Source organism: Protopterus annectens, chromosome 8.part0 (genome assembly GCF_019279795.1).
Source record: "Protopterus annectens isolate FY-2018-M chromosome 8.part0, PAN1.0, whole genome shotgun sequence".
Lineage (NCBI taxonomy): Eukaryota > Metazoa > Chordata > Ceratodontiformes > Protopteridae > Protopterus > Protopterus annectens.
In genome coordinates, this window is record NC_056741.1 from 1,819,521,643 (window position 1) to 1,819,528,546 (window position 6,904).

At 33.6% G+C, this 6,904-nt stretch overlaps 1 non-coding gene across 1 annotated transcript; it reads left to right on the forward strand.

Moving 5' to 3' along the window:
- Positions 1-4,404: 4,404 nt before the first annotated feature.
- On the forward strand, positions 4,405-4,568 carry LOC122809834. The gene has a single exon (XR_006365963.1). It is a non-coding gene; the product is annotated as a U1 spliceosomal RNA (small nuclear RNA).
- The last annotated feature ends 2,336 nt before the right edge of the window (positions 4,569-6,904 follow it).

Sequence of the window (6,904 nt, forward strand, 5' to 3'; positions counted from 1 at the left end):
AAATTATTCTCTGCCAAAATATCCCAAATCACAGTTTTATCCATCCCCTTCCCTGGATCCAGGCTAAAACACCAAATGTCGCTTCCTAATACACATGCATCAGTAATCCTGGATCACAAGCCGCAACCCTTGACTTCCCGGAGATGAAAACGGCAACATACAACAGCTGCCAGACACAGCTGCATCCACCACAGACCATGTTAGGCTTAATCAAACAGCACTTGAAGCTATGATACCTGCCATCATTAATATTCACTATGTTTAGACAGAATAATAATGACATTTGTACTAGCTGCCAGACATGGCTGCATCCACGAACACCATATCAGGATTGATCAAACAGCATTCAGAGCTGTGATACCTGCCATAACTGATATCAATTATATTTAGACAGAATAATGGTGACATTTGTACTAAAAGCTTGCTACTATTATTTAACCAGGATATACATGACATTTCTAAATCATACTTTAACTGGGAGGGTGGCCTAATGGTTAAGGTGTTTGCCTTCCAAACTCAAAGTGCAGGGTTTGAGTCTCACAAGGGATAATTGGCTAGGCTTACAATGGCTTGCAAGAGTAGTTAGCCTATGACCCTATGACTGATGAAGGCATTAGTCTCCATGACAGCATTTTTTTTCAAAACACTCTACCGTTACTGCTATTATATATGATGTTAATTTGTTACATTTGAGTCTGAACTCTGATGAATGGTACCTTGTTGAATTAGTTAATTAATTATTTAAATTATTATAAGTAAAATCAATGAAAAATGAACAAGATAAGTATTCACTGAGTTCAGGTAGGGGAATAAAAACTTCTATATTTGTATTATATGTTACTTTGGCTTATATATAATGTAAATAGTAACCCGTCTTGACCTACATTTGTGAAGAATTATTGGACTCTGAACATTCTGAATAAATCATTACTGTTTCTCAATTGTTTAAGGAACCCTCCTTTTTTTAATAAAAACAGATGACAAGTGATGTACCATATCAATTGATACTTTGAGAGATGTAGTTGTAAGAGTTATTTTTTTGGGACAGCTATCTTGGAATTCAGTTTTTTGTTTCTTTGTTCTAGTATCAGTCCAAGGATTTGTTTCTTTTATTCTTATAAAGGTAGGGGGCATCCATTCCATTTCTTCTGGGATACACACTATGCTGTTGTTTTTCATGAATATAGTAGTGTCTTCTAAGTCATTAAAGGTTCTCATCTCATTCGCAAAAAGTATTTTTGTCTTGGCTGTGCTTTAATGTTGTTTTGTTTCAACAGTTTTACTATTGGCCAAACTTTTTTCCTTTGTTCTAGTATTCCGGAAGAATAATTATTGTCAAACCTTATCAGACTTTGATTGTATTTTAAGGGTGATTTTTTCCAAGCAGATTTTAATATTAGTTTCTTGTCCAGAAATGAAAGAAATGTTATAACTATGGATCTAGGTGGAGTATTTGTTGAGTTAGAAGCAGGTTTCCTCAGTGCTCCATGCACTCTTTCAATTCCAAATGAAAGTCCCTCTTTCAAGTCTAAAAATTCAGGAATCTAGTTTGTTAAAAATTAAATAATGTCTTCTCCTACAGTGTTTTCAGGCAGACCAAAGATCCTTATGTTGTTTCTCCTTTCCCTGTTTTCTAAGTCATCTATTTTGTTAAGCAGCCATGTATTCTGCTTAAGCAGAAATTCTTTTTGGAATTCTTCCTCTTTGAGTCTCCCCTCAATGTTATTTAGAGATGTCTCTATATTTGTTATTTTTGTATGATGTTGCTGTAATAGTTGCTTAAGAGTATCAGTCTGTTTTTGAGAATTTAATTTTGGGTTTTCTAAGTCATTTTAAAGCCACCCATCTTCAAAGACAGTTCCTGTAAGGTAGATGTCATCAATTGCAGTTCTTTTTTCAAAGCAGCATCTGGATGAGAATTCCTTGAGTTGTTCAAATTCAGTGACTCAATATATCTCCACCAAAACTGATATTTATGTAGTTTAGTAGTTTATCTATAGATTTCTTATGTTTTAAACTTGAAAGTAATAAAATGTTCCTGTATTATTAAACTAGTTTATGAAGCTCTCAAAATTCACTGCTCTCAGTTGGCCATCTAGGCTTCATCCCTCCCAACATTAGAATTTTAACAGTGTAGGTCTTTGTAAATACATTTATTTTTTTATCTGTCTGTTTGTTTGTTGTGCAGCTATTTATTTTAATTAATTAATGAATGTGTTTTATTTTAATTAAGTAATTACTTAATTACTTCATTAAATTTATTTATTTGTATTTGTTACCCGGGATAGTTTTAGACCATTTTCAGGCTCTGCCCGGTGATACATGAAACTTCCAGTCAGATCTAAAGTAACACAGCAGTCATTGTCAGACTGAACATACATTTTAAACAATTACACTTGGACACACAGTTGTCATAGGATATCTGTAACACTGTCAGACAGAATACACTTTTTGATCTCTTATAATTGCAATATAATACATGTGGGGCATGCTGGAAAATGTTATTTTTGGGTGAGTTTATGTGATTCCATTGTTTAGGAGGCATGTATATTTTGATTTTATGAATGAGTAATTTAGGAAAGGATGTGATAGATTTTATACATGGAGGGATGGTAGTCCACATATTTGGGGCAAAATAGAGAAGGCATGCTAAGAGGAATAGAGTTTTGAATGAACTACATGAAGGGTAGAGTTATATGCTGGGAGGGATCTACATTTGCAGGGGGTGGGTTTTTCATGTAGTATGCTTTCCTGAAAGGGGAATAAGTTAAGGTTAGTGAGTTTAAAGATTACATCTTCTACAAGTAGAGTGGTACTATGTTCCAAAGGAAGCCATTTGGCATTATCACTAGAGAACCAGTGATGTTTTCTTTTGGAAACTACAGTGATAAATCTAAAGATGTTACTACAGGTGGTTTGTAGACATTTGAAATTCTTTTTGTGATACAAAAAGCTATTGCCAGTAGTACAACAGGTAGCATGCCGCCTTTGGTGCAGAAGGCTGTGGGTTCTATTCCTGCACTAGGTAGAAGGACTGCCAACACTGCAATGCAGCATAAGAGGGGTGTTGTACTCCTGAGTGCATCATCCTTCAGAAGAGATGCTAAACTGAGGTCCAGTTTGTATAAGTTGGTGGTAGCTCAGGTGGATGTGAAAGATCCTAGAGGACTTTTTTTCTTTAAAGAGTAGTGTTTTTTAATAAAGATTAAAATAAATATATATAACACACATACACAAAATGAAATCCAGATTTTAACACATTATCAAAGCAAGAAAACAAGTATAAAACAGTAAAAGAAAGATTAATAATCAATATCAAATTACTTTCCTAAATGTATATATATATATATATATATATATATATATATATATATATATATATATATATATATATATATATATATATATATATATATATATATATATATATATATATATATATATATATATATATATATATACAGATATGTATATATATATATATATATATATATATATATATAGGTTCATAGGTTCATACTAGGCTATCTGCCCTAGAGCATTTATAAGCCTAGCCAGAGTGTGTTTGGCTTTCACCACCCATTTTAAATTAATTTTGCTATGCCCTTTTTCGAGGTTAGTATACTGTGCCTTTGTCTAACAGTGACACAGAAGTGATACCCGGGGTAAACCTACGATCGCCCATCCACTCGTCAAGATTCCTCTTGAAGAGAGTCAATGAGGGACTCTGCCTAACCTGGGCTGGGATTTTATTCCAGAGTGAAGGGAGCCTCTGGGTTATGAATCTGTCCCTCCAGCATGTCCTATTTATTTCAGTGCTGAGGTTGAAGTCTCTCAAGCACGTAGGTCGATGGGATTTGGATTTTCTGAGGTGCAGCATATATTCTTCTAATCTTTCTGCCACAACCACTCACATTTTTTTCACAAAATCAAAGAACAATCCCACAATTTATTATATAATTGTACCTCACAACAAGTTGCCCAAATATACCACAAAGTGTGCTCTGCATAGATAATGGACACATATCATAACACCCATACAAAATCATATCAATATGCAAAGGAAAAAGAAAACCAGTAGTGTAATGGCACAGTAAAACATTCCAATAGGCCTGAATTGTAGAACATTCATGGAAATTTGCAGAAGTTTCTTTAGGTTTACAAATATTGTATAGTCTCTGTTCTCTTATTTTATATTTCACTTGTTCCTTAACAGGGAGTTTGCCTAACATCAAATGCCATAAAAAGTGAAGCACATCGCTAGTATGTTTAGATGTGTCTCTCCTTTGTTTAGTATGTAAAAATGAAAAGGCAGAAGACACCTGGGTTTGTCATAATAACATTTGTCCATGATAGTTATATTCTATAACTTTCTGTATAAATGATCAGCTATGCTTACAAATGTTACTTACCTGGCAGGGGGGGGGGGGGTCAAGAATGTGGTTTCCCCAAGTTCAGGCTCTTCCATTGCACAATTTAGTTGAACTGACTCCTGTGATTTCCCCAAAGGTGGGAAACAATTTTTATTTTTTTTGGAGGGAGGGTTTAATGTAATGCTTAGGGTCTTAAAGTACAGGGTTTGATTCTGCTCTAGAGTTATTGGCTAGACTTAAAATATCCCTTCAGGGCAGTTAGCCTAGTGTTCTACTATCAACCTCTGAACTAATAATAGAATGAAATTTTTAATAAAAGATTGTTTCCTTCATAAGATAATGAGAAGGATTCTGCTTTTTAAAGTTAAAAGATCCCTCAGCTATCTTTAATTTTTCCTTCAAAATTATATTGGGTTGATCTATTCCAGATGAACCAAACTATTGAAATCCAGTATAAATGAAGGGACAACAGACATGGAATAGGATTTAGCAGTCCCAACACACTGTCTCCTATTAGTCAATAAAGAGTATTTGTTTCAACTGGATTTAATCTACCCCCCCAAAAAAATAAATAAATAATTAATTAAAATAAACTTTATTTTTCATTTAAGGAAAGGAAAAATGTGTCCCATATAACCTAACAATGTAAAATATAAAAGTTCTTTCTAAACAAAAACTTAAAAAATTCCATGTCTAAAACAGGGTATGTGCATCTTGTTATAATGTGTCCTTTTCCCATAAATAGATGTGTTTAAGGTCAGAAGTAATTCCTAATATTGGGCCTAAGTCACATCGTCAGACTCACTAATCTTCGACCATCTCTTTGTCAAACCCTATTTATCAAATCGTCATCCATGAAATGATTGTTTCAGTGAAACTTTTTCTCAGGATAAGCAACCACTGAGCCAACCTACTGATCACAACAAAAGCAGCACTTTTAAAACCCACCTTGGCAGTGGGTCTGTGCCCCCACACCCCCTAACTAAATATACCAACTCTAAAATCACACTACAGTGGGGAAAAGGGCAAATTCACAATAACAGCCCCCAGGTTACTTACTGTAGGAAAAAGTTCACTGAAATGATCGTTTGATGGATGAAGGCTTTAACAAATAGGATTAAAAAAAAACGCGTTCAATGATTAGTGAGTTCAACAATGTGAAGGAGACCCCCCAATATCTTACCATCCATAGTAATAAAGTAGACCACCCCCAATATTTTGCCATCCATAGTAATAAAAGGAATGATATGATGTAAAACACATTTAATCAATGCATTTTTGTAAATTTAATTGTAATCTGACATTACTTAAAAGTTGTATCACATTAGACAAAACTATATTAACAAAATGTTCAGCTTAACAATAAAATATAAATCATCAGTGTATGATATTATTAATGACATGACAATATTTATAAAAATGTTTTAAAACAGCATTCAAATGTAAAATTCTATACTTCTCAATAATGACATTCATTATTAAGGAAAACAGGAAACCACTAAGGGGCATTGTTTACCTCCCTGACCAACAGTATATGTTTTCTTATGAATCTATTTACCACATGCCAAATCTAAGAAACAGAATGAATAGTCTTTATCAGATGCAAAAATATACCATAGCCTTTCAATACCTTTGAAAGACTATCACAGAAAGCTGAATCATTAGCTTTTTGAACATCACAAGTAATTAATATCCCTTAGTCAGTGCATATAATTGCATCAATAACTTCTCTAAATAGAATCAACATATTTCTACTAAATCGTCCTTTAATGCCAATTATACAATGACTGGCGATTAACATTCAAAAACAAGCACGCTGATTAGACAGCCCAGCTAACGTTCCCATTGTAAATCAAGCATATACCAATGGAAAAAAGCACGGTCGCCTGGAATTTCTTATATTAATATATGCTATGGAAATTCTACTTTTTTCATTTAAAAAAAAAAATAAAGATAAAAATAAATAAACTTTCAAAAACTGGAGAAAAATACAAGGATAATCAGGTATGTTATGCAAAACTAGAGAAACGTACGTAATTATCCTTACATTTTCTCTGTCCCATCTCTCCCATACATTGAAAGTCTCCCAATTTATTTATTTTTTAAAAAAAAAAGTAACATTTATCTTCCTTTCTCTGTTGCTTCCTTTACACAGCACTGATGAACTGCATAAGCATGGGAAAGTAAGTCCCATATGTATGTGCAGTACATCAAGAAAGCCCCAGGATACCAGGGAAAATGAAGAAGAGCAGCACAGTGCCATTATACAAGGACATTAATTAAGAAAAGTAAGTAACTTTTTTTTTAAATAATGTCATTGTATAATCACAATAACCCATGGCTGGTAGTATGCTGATTGATCCATGGTTGGCTTTGTTTGGTGACTCGGTCTTTACCAATGTGATGAAACCACACCAACAGTGAGTAAATCCAGCATTACCCACACCCAGTCATGGGTGATTGCTATAATATTCCTTGATGAAATTTATGTAAGAAAACTTTACTCAGCCTGAGTTGTAAAATTTTACAAA